We start from the raw sequence: 15,248 nt of genomic DNA, 5'->3' as shown, positions 1-15,248 counted from the left end.
ACATTCCTATCATTCTTGAGAAGGAAGTTCTTCCTTTGAAAGATAAAACTAATGTTTTTCCTCAAGAAGATTCTCAACCCATCCCTATGGATGTGACTATGTCTATATCTAATAAACTTCCTAAAAGTAGACCTATCCCTCCTCGTCATGATGGACTTGGTCTCCTTCCTAAACCAAATATTCCTCCCTTATATGGAGCAGTTCCTCCTCCTTCCTCTTATGGAGAGAAGAGACCTTCCTCTTCTCCTATTGTTCAGCCTAAGAGACCACAACCTAAACACCCAAGTGATAAGGCTGAGAACATTCCTCCTCCTCAATCTTCTCCACTTCCTACTAAGACTAGACGAAATCATTCTGCACGTGAACGCCGACGAAAGCATCGTCTTAGAGCTCAAGCAGTTGCTTCTCAAACTTTGCAATCTCCAAAAACACCTTCAACAAGCATAATTCCATTTTCTCCAAAATCTCCAAAACATAAGATGCATGATGGTCTTGATCCTGTGCAAATTAAAGACCCTATTTTTATAAATCTTGATGATGCTATAGATGAAAATGTTATTCATGATGAAAATGTTGCTTCTCTTGCTTCTGATAGTGAATATGAACTTGTTGATATTGATAACCATTTATCTAATGAATTTTCTAAAGCACTTATCCTAGCTCCTAGACAAGAACAACGTGGCTCGGAACATGAACATAGCCCTTGTTTGGATCTTGTGATAGCTCCATCTGTTGTGTTGGATGTTCCTCCTCTAGCGTGTTCCCTGCCTTCCTGAAACATTGATCAGCAAGATTGGGGGGTAGATGACGTGCTAGACTAGTTACATTAGCATAGCAGATTCTCTCCTCCTCTCTTGTGTTACTTCTTCTATATGTTATTCTCATTCTTCTATTTGTTGTCCTTGGTGTTGTTTACTTGAGGACGATGCAAAGCATTGAGATCTCTTTTGGTCTCTCTCATGTTGACTCAAAAGACACATGTGTTCCCTTCTTCTAGGTGACCTTCCTTGATTGGGGAATGAAGAACAATTATGCATACATACATATGATATATATACATGAATTATCATACAGCATACTGACCCCGAGGAAAGTGAAGTCACCTTGTGCTTTGTGTTTTGTGTCTATTATCCTTGGGCTTATCTCACACTTGGGGGCTAAATCCTTGTGATAATGTGCTCCTTTCTCATTTCTTATATGTATCACTACCTTAAAGAAATCACCCCCGGTGAGGCGTGTGTGATCGCTTTAACATAGGGGGGCATACATCCCGTTCATATCTTTTCAAGATACTTGAAAATTTCTTGACAAATTTAGCTTTGCCTTGAAAATTTTTGATATCTTTCTTGCATGACTCATAGTGAGGGAACCTTACTACTGACAGTCATGGTTCTCCCTCGTGATCTTCCCTTTTACTTTGTCAATCGAAGTCGTAAGATCCTTAGTCCACTGGGGGCTTGGTGTATCTTGCCTCCTTGACGTGGTGAAAGTCTTTCAATGTTGTTTCCTTGTACTTTATCGGAAGTATGAGCATACACCTATGCTCCCGCTAAAGTGGGGCTAAATGTAGCGTCCTAAAATTGCGACACTTGCAATTTCGACCGCATTTGGGTCTTCACGATGGCGACGCAACACGCAACCTGAATGGAGACCCCAAAACTTGATTATGACACTGAAAACTGCATTTTCTTGCACCCTGGCCTGAACCTCCTTTGCACCCTGCTGTCCCGGGAGGTGGGACCAGGGCGCCCAGCGCCCTGGTCCCTGGGTCCTATTTTGGGCCCGGTCTCTTTTGGACTTCGGGTCTTTATGTTTGCAAATTGGAAAATTATCTTTCCTGGTCGGCCTAAGGTCTGGAAAATCAGTCTATCAGCCCTAATTGACAAGTATATAAACTACATTTTCCTCTTTCATTCGATATGATGGAAAAAAGCGTGGAAACTATACTCAAGCATTCAAGCATTCAAGCATTCCTTCAAGCAATTGATCATTTCAAGTCTCCATTCAAGGCTAAGTGTTGCATTCAAGACAAGGATTCAACCATTGAAGAGGAGATCACTTACTACATACTACTACAACATACAACATACAACATCTATACCTTCGCACATAAGGATACAAACATCCTTACAACAAGGTATTAGTACTTGTTTTACATTACAAACATTTACATTTACAGCATTGCTCATTTCTTGGTTAATTCCAAAACCGGGGTTTGACCTAAAGGCAAACCCCTAATCCCTAACCCCCCAATCGTCTTCGCTTTTCTATGTGTAGGTTGCAGGTACGTGGCTGAAATTGAAGATCTGGAATCCTTGTGCAGAGACGAACAGATCCCCCTTTGTTTCGCGGATTTTTCGGAGGACCGTGGCGCTCGGGCGCCATCGTCCCGGCAACTTTCGCTCAAATTTGTAGGACAACGCCGTATCGACATTTTACTGCTAATTCTAGGTCTGCAACTTCATACTGTATTCCTATCTCAGTTTATAAGCGAATCTTTCTCACTTTCTATGCATTCCTAGCTTAATTCTTCTATGCACATTCTTTACAAAAGAGGGTAGCCTTGCTGTCATAACCCTTGAAACTCATTTAGCATCCAATCTTGCATTGCGTGGGATTGGATCTTGTGGGTTTCAACCCCTCTTTTGAATGTAAAGTCTCTCCCCTAAGTGAAAACCATCAACCCTAGTGAATCTCCCTTCTCTCTCCTTGGAGTTGGAAGAGGGGAGAGCAACTAGGGTTCGATCGCGATATTTTCCACTTTACATGATCAAAAAATTTGCAAAGTGCAAATCCTATGAGAGGCGATCCAAAGGGCAGAATGCATAGGCAGAGTAAAGAGTGAGGAAGTGCTAAGTGAATTAGCAGTGCAGAGTGTGTGTGTGAAGTTAACCGATAGAGTGTAGAGCTGAGGGTATGAGAAGAGAACTGGTGTAGTGCAGAGCAGACACAACCAGTGCAAACTGAGTATGAGATTTATTGTGATATGATCAAACTATTAGTAGTTATTCCGACATATCAACTTCCTGTTGCTTTCTAACCATTGCAACTCAAATCCCTTAACCGGGTGGACTTTAATAGGTCCCTTTGTAAAATCCCTTAACCGGGTGACATCTTAATTGATGATCCTAAGTCCTTTAACAAGGCTACCTCTAACAGGGTAAAGGCACTAACAAGCCTTAAATAAAATCCCTTAACTGAGTGGCACCTAACAGTGTCTTTGTAATCTCCTAACAGGGATGGATCCTTACAGGGCATGCTCCAGAAGAGTACAAATTTTGTGAGCATCAACTCACACCGTGGTTTTCTCCCATTTGGGTTTCCATGAGATAATTCTTGATGTTATTGTGTATCTTTTCATGCATGCTTGTTCTCCTACAATAACTGTTTGTATTGATGAATATTAAGTTAGTGCATACTTGAGTAAAAGGTTTTTAATTCTGTATAACCGGTAGGTAACGGATTCCTCCCCCCCTCTCAGTCACTGGTAGGGACCAACAATTGGTTTAGAGCATAGGTCCTTAGATTCAGAAGAGCTTAATAGCTTAAGGAAAGATCCAAGATGATGCGAAAGGGAGGCCCCAAGTTCTCTAAGGAGAATTATACATTATGGTGTGGTAGAATGAAACTCTACCTAAAAACCCTAGGATATCAATACTGGAATCATGTAATCATAGAGTACAATGAACCTATAGGGGTTATCACTATAGATCAGATCAAAGAAAGGCAACACAACACTGCAACTATGGATCTGATTGCTAGCACTCTATCTGATAATGAGTATGTTGAGATTCAAGATCTAAAAACAACCTATGAGATGTGGAATAAGCTAAAGACTGTTTATGGAGGAGATCCTCATGTTCAAAAGGCTAAGGTGGACAGCTTAAGGGGCAAATTTGATGAGATGAGGATGCAAGAAGGAGAAAATATAGAACAGTATAGCAAAAGAATAAAGGATGTGGTAAATTCCATCAAAAGTGTTGGAGGAAAGCTTGAAGAAGATGATGTGGTCAGAAAAATCTTGAGAACCTTGCTACCACAATATGACATAAGGGTTTCTGCAATTCGGGAACTTAGATCCTTGGGAACAGTTAGTGTTTCACTTGACTCACTGATCGGTAAGTTGACTGCCTTTGAACTGAGCAACTATGATAATAGTGTACCAAAGATTGATGCTACCTTCAAAGCTTCCATGATACCTACACCAACAAGGAGAAGAAAAGAAACCGGAAACAACTCTACTACAAGAACCGGTCATTCTCATGAATGTGACAACCTATTATCTGAAGAACAGGAACAAGATGAGATTGAAGCTCTATTAGCAAGAAGTCTACCAAGAGGAAAAGGAAAGTATAAAGGTAAACTTCCCTTGAAGTGTTTCTCTTGCAATAGAATAGGTCATATTGCATCCAGATGTCCTGACAATGATAGGAAGAATAATTTTAGAAGCTACAAAGACAAGAGCAAGGAGTGTTATCTTGTAGAAGAAGGAGTTACCGATGAAGAATCAGAAGGATCTGATGGAGATGGAATTGCATTTGTAGTGGTAAATGAAGATAACACAGAGGAAAGTGATATGGCACTAATCTCTAGTTCAAACTGGTGTGGAGACTAGGTAATTGACAGTGGTTGCACTCACCACATGACCGGTGACAGAAACGAATTCCTTAGCATGGAGGACTATAATGGAGGAACGGTGAGATTCAGCAATGATGCTCCTTGTGCAGTAAAGGTAAGGGATCTATAGCCCTAAATGATAAAACAAATTGTGAAGATGTTTATTGGGTAGAAGGGCTAAAATATAGTCTATTAAGTGTTGCACAACTTAACAATAAGGGTTACCAGTTAGAATTCAATGAAGGAATATGCAAAATAAATGATAAATCAAGAAGTTTGATTGCTACCAGTAAACAATCTAGAGGTAATTTATTTCACCTAGACACCACTATAGGTAGTTGTCTAATGGAAAAGGTAGAAGACCGTTAGTTGTGGCACAAAATACTGTGTCATGTTAACTTTGATAGCATAGAAAAATTCAGTAAAATGAAGTCTATCAGAGGAATGCCTGATATTATGAAACCTGAAAAATGCTATGTGCAAAGAATGACAACTAGGAAATTTGACCGGGTCTAGTTCAGTAGCAAATCTTATTCATTTGAGAATGTGCTAGACTTAGTTCATACAGACTTGTGTGGTCCTATGAGGACCAAGAGTTTCTATGGGGATCGATATTTCATGTTCTTTGTAGATGATTTCTCAAGAATGATGTGGGTTGTGTTCTTGATAGAAAAACTTGAAGCCTTTCACATGTTTAAGGTCTTCAAGGCTTGAGTGGAGAGAGGAACCAGTAAGAGTCTAAAATGTTTGAGATCAAATAGAGGAGGAGATTTCACCCCTTAAGAGTTCATAAATACTATGAAGAACAAGGGATCATGAGACAGATGTCTACACCCAAAACACCTCAACAGAATGGGATTGCTGAAAGAAGAAACATAACTTTGATTGATTGTGCAAGGAATCTGATGATACAAAAGGATATTCCACATATCTTCTAGAGAGAAGCAGTAAGCATTGTTGTGTATACCTTGAACCGGATACAAGTGAAGAAAGGGACAAATAAAACTCCCTATGAATTATGGTGTGGATACTCACCCAATGTGAGCTATTTCAAAGTATTTGGAAGCAGGTGCTATATCAAGAGGGATGAGTACTCTGGAAAGTTCGATCCCAAGAGTGATGAAGGAACCTTCTTAGGTTACTCCACAAAGAGTAAAGCATATCGTTATTTGAACAAAAGTATCGGTAAGATTGTGGAGTGTACCAATGTCAAAGTAGATGAGTTCTCTAAGAAAAATGAACAGGATAGCAAGAGTAAACCAGAGGATTATCAAGGATTTGAGTACACTATACCAATCGAACCTGCTGAAGAGAATCTTGTTGTAGCAGCAAATGAGGAAGCATGTGAAGTAGAACCTGCACAACCGGTAGAAGAAGCTCCAAGAAACAAACTGGTACTAGCAAGGTATGTCAGAAATAATCACTATGCTGACAATATCATTGGTGACAAAGGTGCTAGAGTTTTGACTAGAAGAAGAACAAGAGTGAATACATGTTTGATCTCCAAAATTAAGCCCAAAACAACAAAGAAGGCTCTAAAAGATGAAGACTGGATCAAAGCCATGGAGGAGGAACTGGAGCAGATTGAGAAAAATGAAACTTGGACTCTTGTGCCCAGACCGAAAAACAAAAATGTGATAGGCACCAAATGGGTGTTTAGACACAAAATGGATGAAACCGGTCAAGTAGTAAGAAACAAAGAAAGGTTAGTCTGAAAAGGGTATGCACACGAAGAAGGTTTGGATTATGGAGAGACCTTTGCACCGGTGGCCAGATTGGAAGGGGTCTGAATTCTGCTTGCTTATGTTGCTTACAAGAAGTTCAAAGTTTACCAAATGGATGTCAAATCAGCATTCTTGAATGGTGTTCTAGAAGAAGTGTACATAGAGCAACCAGAAGGGTTTGCTTTAGAATATGGAAAAGATATGGTGTGTAAACTAAAGAAGGCTCTGTATGGGCTAAAACAAGCACCAAGAGCTTGGTATGATAGGTTGCACTCATATCTGATGAGTATAGGGTTCATAAGAACCAGTGACAACAACAACAACTTGTATTTGAAAACCAGAGAAAAAGAAAAACATCTGATTGTAGAGATTTTTGTAGATGACATCATCTTTGGGGGAGATGATGAGATGAGCAAAGGTTTTGCAGATGAAATGAAGTGAGAATTTGAAATGTCTATGATCGATGAAATAAAATTCTTCATTGGTCTGCAAGTATCTCAGCTAGAGAATGGTATATTCATTAGCCAGACCAAGTACATAAGGGAAATATTGAAGACTTTTAGAATGGAAGATTCCAAACCTGTTGGAACTCCAATGGTTAGAGGTTGCAAGCTCTCCAAAAATGATGAGGCTAATGAAGTAAATGAGACACTTTACCGATCCATGATTGGTAAGTTGCAGTATGCAGTACACAGTAGACTAGATATAGCACAAGCAGTTGGATTGGTTGCTATATTTGCTGCAAATCCAAAAGTGACTCATATGGTGGCGGCTAAGAGAATATTTAGATACCTTAAGGGGACTGATGAGTATGGTCTCTTGGATACACATAAGGGAGATTTCAACTTACGTGTCTTCACCGATGCAGATTGGGCAGGGAACATTGATGACAGAAAGAGCACTAGTGGAGGTGCATTCTTTCTTGGAGACAGGATTGTGTCATGGATAAGCAAGAAACAAAATTGCATCTATCAATCCACAACTGAGGTAGAGTATGTGGATGTTGCAATCAACTGTACACAGGTAGTATTGATCAAACAATTATTGGAAGGTATCCAAAAAAAGGTGATTGAACCTGTGGTGATTCAATGTGACAACACTAGTGCTATCAACATATCCAATAATCCGATGATGCATTCCAAGACAAAACATATAGCTATCAAATACCACTACCTCAGGGAATAGGTTCAAGACAAGGAAGTGAGGTTGGAGTATATACCAACAAAAGAACAGGTGGTTGATATCTTCACCAAGCCACTATAGAAGGACACCTTTGAATATCTCAGAGGTAAGCTAGGGGTGATACCCCTACTTGCATTAAAGTAAGAAAAGAAGGGCTCTACATCAATCTGGTATGCTTTCTTTATGAAGAATCTCTAAGAGTAGATTGATGAGTGTGGACTACTCAGGTTGGGGGAGCACTCTTGTCTATATATTGAAATACATCTTTGGCATTGTTGTCAAAGGGGGAGATTATTATAGTGTTTGAGTATTGGTGAGTAGTAGGCAGAATGTGTGAAGTAGTGTTGAGCTGAAGTAGAGGGTTGCTAGAAGTGGTTAGAGTGGTTTGCTGGAAACAGAGTATTGATAGTGTTAGGGGGAGATACTCATTACTCAGAGCAGAAGTAACGACTGGTAAAGAGACAAAGAAAGAAATGAACAAAGTACATGCAAGAGCAATTGATAAGACAGATTCTGAAGTGTTGCCATCAATGCCAAAGGGGGAGATTGTTGGCATTACTGATATTGACAAAACCGGTTAATCCAATGAACTGGTATATTAGCTGAGATTTGTCATTGATGACTAACACTAACCGGTGGAGTGGTGTATCTCAGTAGCAAAGGTGATAGCTTGCAAACAACATGGAAACAACATCAGAGATAGATGATCAAGGTTCAATTGGCTCAAGGGAAGATAGACTAAGCTAACCAGTATGTCATTCAAGAAGATCAGTGTTAAGGTTAGATCTTCAAGTTGGCTATTCTGATAATGATGAATTCACAAAAGGTGACTTAGGCAAGAAGGCTTGAGGTCCTATGCAAACTGGAACCTCATTGGCAAACAAGAAAAGAGGCTTGATGGAAGTACTACAAACCAGTATCAAAGGATGAACCATTAGTGAAGAGCCCAGTGGTATACCGGTAGACCGGTGAAGCAAAAGGAAGATAGGTGGTCACCGTAAACCTCAGAGCAGTGATCGGTTACACAGTTGCGATGGAAAAAGGTGAGTTGGTGAGTTTGTGTCAATGCCAACCTAAAGGTTGGTGAAGTCAACCTCAGTCATCATGCAGTTAAGCCATGATTACTTGCGTATTTTCTGGTTCGCATTTAAAAGCCTGAACTCGACTTAGAAGTCGCTATTTTTGGGGGATGCAGTGGCGGATTTGGATGAGTAGTTGGTGGAATTCTTGCAGGGCACGCAAAGAAAGAGAGGGAAGATTTGAATTTGAAATCTACCAAGATCTGTGATTGCATTGATTAAGGAAACACCTAAAGGTGATGACAGAGGGAGTATAGAGTGTTTTGAGTTCATGCAAAACATTTTGATCAAAAAATTTGCAAAGTGCAAATCCTATGAGAGGCGATTCAAGGGGCAGAATGCGCAGAGTAAAGAGTGAGGAAGTGCTAAGTGATTTAGCAGTGCAGAGTGTGTGTGTGAAGTTGATTGGCAGAGTGTAGAGCCAAGGGTATGAGCAGAGAACTGATGTAGTGTAGAGCAGACACAACTAGTGCAGACAAAGTATGAGATTCATTGTGATCTAATCAAGCTATCAGTAGCTATTCCAGCAGATCAGCTTCTTGTTCCTTTCTAACCATTACAACTCAAATCCCTTAACCGAGTGGGCTTTAACAGGTCCCTTTGTGTAGTACCCCTGCCCTAATCAGATTCTAATTTCAGTTTGACCTTGGTTAGTTTATCACGTTATAATGTTATAGTCAGATGTTTTGATTATTGTGCGTACCGATTAATGTGGTTTTCGCTTCAATTTGTATGTAAGCTTATTAGTTCTCCTGATTCGTGTTATTAATCTCGGACTAACACTTTTATTAAATAAATATATGTATGCATGTGTGTTTCATGGTTGCAGGAGATTGCAGGTACTGTACCACATGGGTGCAAGGTTCGTCTCCACCTGGATTCGCAAGTTTGAGTGTTCCTCATTGGTCCTTAGAAATTGGATTAGGTGGTCGTGAGACCTTCGTTTGATATTAGTCGTGCTCAAGTGAGCATCATTAGTTGTCTGTCGATATCCCCTTTGATGGGGTATGCAGGTCGTCTGTCTGTTTGTCTTTCTTGGGTTGCGTGTTTTGTGTGTGGTTAAATTGAGTAATTAATCTTTAATGTTTAAATTGATTTAATGTGTGTTTACGCATTAGTAATTAAGGGACTAAATTAAATAGGTTCTCTTTATGCGATTAATCGTTAATTGGAATTGCTCAATTCAAGTTGGTAGCAAGTTAGATTAAATGGTTAATTTTAAATGATAAATTTATTTTGTTTATGCTTTTGGAAAGGAAAGATTTAAATTTATTTGAAATAGAATTAATTTAATTTATTTGCCCTTTAAAATTTATAAAAAAAAAAAAATAGAGTTAAAACTATTGCCTTAATTACTTTTAGAAAAGTTAATTAAATGTCATGAGAAAAGAGAAATAAAAGAAATGATTTTTTACAAATAACTTTTCCATTTACTTTTTGGAAATTAGAAAAATAATTTCTTTTATTATTAAATATTATGATTTATTAGAAAACATTTTTCAACCTAAAAGTTGAGGTTGAATATTTTTCTATATTATGCCTATGAGTTCACGAAAAAAAAATGCATATTTTTGGAGAATTTTTTGGAGGCCAGATTGGAAACCAGAATTGGAGCTTGGAGATTTGATTCAGATAATTTGCAGAGTATTCATCAAGGATTGCTATCATAGGTTGGGTGTTTTTCACTCTTCTTTTTGTTTGAAAATTTTAAATTTAGCTTTAGAAAATACCTCTTTGTGTGTGTTGATTTTTCTGAAAAATCTTTGTTTGGGGAGTTTTAAAATTTGTTTAAATTTGAGAAATTGAATAAATTTTGGTTGGTTATAATCTTCCTAAATTAGTTTGTCAAAATGCGAAGAGGATTGATTTTTAGATTAAAAAATTTGATTCTTCCTGTGTATTTTTGTGTTCTTCCTATGTATGGAGGAAATTAGAGATTTTTGGTTTAATAATTTCCCTTAAGGCTTTGTGAAAGAAAGATTTAGGAAACTTTATGTTTTTCTCAAATCTTTGTTCTGTCACAGACATTTTTTTTGGTTTCTGGTATAAATTATTTTTCAAAAAATAATTGTAATATTCCAATTGTGGTATTGAATTTATCTTGTATGTTGATTTTCTCTTTTAGAAAACTGGATCGATTGTTGTGTGAAAACAATAAGAAAGAAAATTGTCTTTTCTAATCTATGCCTATGCATGTTTAATTTTATGTATTCGCATTTGCTTAAGAAATGGCAAGTCTGTGATTTTGTTTGTTGGATCCTGTCATAAATTTGAATTGGGTACCTGTTTCTGTCCTCGATCTCGAGTTTTGACTATTGTCTTGTGGTGGTGTTGTAACCGGTCATGTCCCTTATGCGGGTGTTGAATGTTGGTTTGTGGTTGACCATAGCTGGTCAGGTCTCTAGTTAGAGTACCGTCAGCCAGTACACCTCGTATGAAGTCTTGTTTGACCAAGTGGGTATTCCTATAGTGTTAAACTCCTTTTACTTGACCTTGTGTATTCCTTGGTTTAGGAGTTCATTTGAGTATAGTCTAGTGTCATTTGAGAAAGTGGCTTTCGATTGGGGGCCGCGCCCAAAGTGGTTGTTGGATAACCCATCGAAAGTGTGTCTAAATAAGTGATAATCTAATAGCATATTAGAGAGTTAGTTAATGAATCACTAAGTAAGATAATTATGCCTCACGCATGGGATGAGAGCTAGCACAGACTTGACATGCAGTGAGAAGGCCTGAAATGGCAAACCATCAACCTTGTCTTCACAAAAGGTTGTGTTGGGTCCACATGAAGCTTGGATGAGCCAGCGGTTCGGAATAGGTTGTCAAGGTAAACCAGTGGATGGGGTCGGAACCTATGAAGACCTGCCATGGTAACCATACCAGGTTATGTGATGCCACTTGTCCCTTATGTTCGCTAGTATGTTGTTTTGTTGTCTTTGATAGGAGCAATGTTGAGGAGTCATCCTAATGTTTATTGCCCTTGTGAGAACCTGATATTCATGCTAGACCATGGGTTGCGAAGACTTAGTTTCGCGGATGCTCCAGTTGATCTTTTGTTATTGCTTCTTATTATGTTCAATTGGATCCTTTCTTATTCAAGGATCATTCATGTATTTATTTGACCGATGTGGTCATATGTATTATTGGTTATGTTCCCCTTGATGGCAAGATTGTAAATGATGTGAACCTTATGTATTCTTCTTTGTTATTTAATTATCAGAGGGGTCTTGCAGTTGAGCAGACCCGGAGATGTAACCCACTAGAGGTGAACTCCGAGATCATTTCAGTGTTATGTGGTGATTTACATTCTTATGTTTCCTTTTAATTTAGCATGTATGGATGGCATTATGTTAGTATGTATAATGTGGATTAGATAAAGTTAATCTTAAATGCATGTATGTAGTCATCTTATTAAATGCTGTAGTACCCCTACCCTAGTCTATTTCTAACCATGGTTTAATCTTGATTAGTTTATCGTAATATGATGTTACAATCAGATGTTTGATTTAACACATAGCTATTGATGTGGTTCTCACACTAGTTGTATGCAGATTTTTAGTGTACCTATTTCGTGGTATCAATATCGGGCTAACGCTTTCATTAAATTTTATATATGTATGCATGTATGACTCTTGGTTGCAGGAGATTTCAGGTACAACGCCGCATGAGTGCGAGGTTCGTCTTCACCTGGATGTACAGGTTTGAGTGTACCTTTTTAATCCTTAGAGTTAGATTAGGTGGTCGTAAGACCCTAGTCGGCCTTAGTCGTGCTCAAGTGAGCATCGCCAGTCGTCATCGGTATCCCCTTCTTGTTTGGGTTGGTGAGTCGTCTGTTGGTTGATCTTCTATTTTGCGTGCTTGGTGTGTTTGGTTAATTTGGTTAATTAGTCCTTAGTAATTATCTTGTTTAAATATGCATTTGTGCATTGAAGATTAATGGATTAAATTAATCTGGCTTCTGTTATGCGATTTCCGTTGTTATGAATTGCCTATTTTAAATTGGAAGTAAATTTGAGTTAATGACTGCTTTTGAATATTTAATGCATCTTATTTATGCTGTCGAAAAAGAAAGTTTTATTTTTATTATCGCAATAGATTGACTGTATTCTGTTGGATTATTAAATTAGAACGGCTAAATTTGATTAATTGAGAAAATCGATTTTGGAATTGAAAAACAAGTTAAATTGTTGTTATAGTTGAAAAGAATTAATTTTTGAGTATTATTTGTAAATAAGAATTTTAAATTCCAAAAATAGAAATTCTGGGTCAACTCTTCCATATAACCCAATTTGGGGGAAAATTGAAGAGGATGGACATTTTTGGGAAATTTTGGTTGAAAGAAAAATTTTGGAATCGAATTTGGGGGTTTGGAGAAGGAATGATTCTGAACTTGGCAGGATTGGGCTCTCCTTCAGCCATTCCAGGATTGCGTGTTAAGGTAGGATCCAACTCTCAATTTTGGTTTTTGTTTGAAATGGAAATGGGGGTTTTATCTGATTTTAGATTCTCCATTGTCTGTCATGCTTATGAATTGATTTGGTAAATTAACCAGCTTGGTTGGAAGTGTTTTGAGGTGCTGTTAATTCCTCTTTGTTTTGGACGTTTAAAACCCTTGGGTGTTGTTATGGTTGAGAAAACCACCAAGAAAATTTGACATCAAACCCAGTTCGTATAAACCAAACTCTCAGCAAATCGAAATTTATATTCATTACCCATTTTGTGAGGGACGTTTGATGAAGTTCGGACTGTGTGTTCATATTTTTTAAAATTTTAAAACGTATTATTTTGCGGACCGCGCGTTTGATGTTTAAGCTTGGGTTTGGGGTTGGAGGGCGGGGAGCGGAGCTCCACCCGCTCCTCCCCCCTCCCCCCCCCCCTGCGCGTCCCCCGCATGCTCCCCTGCACGCCCTTACCCTTTGTTTGCACCCGCAGCCACTGTGGCTGCGGCCCACAGCGGTGGCCGCAGGGGCCGCGGTGGCCGCAGGGCGCTGCGGCACCTGCGAGCACCACCGTGAGCGCCGCCCACGGGTGGTTCCCCGGCGCTGCGGCTAGGGCACAGCCCACCCTCGCCTGGGGTTTTTTAAATGCATTTTGTGTTGTTTAAAACATAGTTTATAAAACATCTTTTTTTTTAATGTGTTTTTTTTTCATTCAAAAAAAATGCTTATCATATGTTGAATATTATAAAATGGGTTTTTTTCTTTTAATGTATGTTTTTCCCATTCAAAAAAAAATGCTTATCATATGTTGAATATTATAAAATGGGTTTTTTTCTTTTAATGTATGTTTTTCCCATTCAAAAAAAAATGCTTATCATATGTTGAATATTATTTTAATGATTAGTGTTTATTAGTTCTTAATTACGATTAAAGGTGGCATTAATCTTGTTATGTTAATTGGATATATACGAGGTAATTACTTATTGATGTTGTTAAATTTTATCGTAGAACATATCATTTGAGTAATTGTAAAGTAGTGAAATATTTATCATTGGGCATTAAAAATTTAACGATATGCATTGGGAATGACTATCTCCATTTAGATTCTCTTTCTACATTTTTATTTCCGTAATCCGTATTATGTAACTGGAATTGAAATTATGAATCTGTAGAGATTGATTTTAGACCCGTATGTTAATGACGTTTGATTGGAGATTAAATATCTTATTTTGGTTGATTAATGGTTGTCTGAGATTTATTAATATAATTTGGTTTAAAAACTCATTATGGCTTAATTTGCCTATTCGATGCTTTGAACCTTAGGAGTTAGAAAACCAAGAACAACCTATCCTGGATGAGGTAGATAACTGTAACCTGTTTTAGATCATGTAGAAAACTTGATCGATTTTAATGTTTAAATCAGTTTGAGAAGATATTGTCTTTTCTGATTATTGCCTTGCGAGTTTAATTTCTGTATTCGCCTTTAATTATGAAATGGCATGTTTTGCTTGTTTGATAGGACCCTGTCGTATGGATGATTTGGTGTTCCTGTTTCAGTCCTCGATTTTCGAGTTGACTGTTGTATTGTGGTAGTGTCGTTTTGATCATATCCTCCTTGTGTGTGAGTCGAATGATGATTGTGGTTGACCGTTGTTGGTCGGGTCTCTAGTTAGAGTACCGTCAGTAAGTGATCATCCTTTGAGTCGTGTTTGACCAGATGATTTTTTGTCCCTTCTTGAACTCCGTTCGTCTGACCATGTGTATTCCTTGGTTTGAGTTCGTCTGAGTTAGTCTAGTGTCGTATGGGAAAGTGGCTTTCGATTGGGGGCCGCACCCAAAGTGGCTGCTGGGTAACCTGTCGAAAGTGAGTCTAATAAGTGATAACCCTTAAGTAGATTAGAATGTAATCTCTAAATAAGATAATGTGCCTCACACATGGGACGGATGCTATCATAGATTCGGCATGCTGTGAGAAGGCCTGAAATGGCAAACCATCTTCCTTGTCATCATGAGAGGATGTGTGGGTCCACATGAGGCTTGGATGGGCCGGAAGTTCAGATTAGGTTGCCAGGGTGACCCAGTGTATGGGGCCAGAACCTATGAAGACTTGCCATGGTATCCATACCAAGTCGTGTGGTGACACTTGTCCCTACGTTCGCTAGTGTGTTGTCATTTTGTCCTATTAGGAGTACCTTTGTGAGTCGTCCTTT

This window comes from Cryptomeria japonica, chromosome 8 (assembly GCF_030272615.1).
Source record: "Cryptomeria japonica chromosome 8, Sugi_1.0, whole genome shotgun sequence".
NCBI lineage: Eukaryota > Viridiplantae > Streptophyta > Pinopsida > Cupressales > Cupressaceae > Cryptomeria > Cryptomeria japonica.
Note: the sequence above shows the minus strand (reverse complement) of the source record.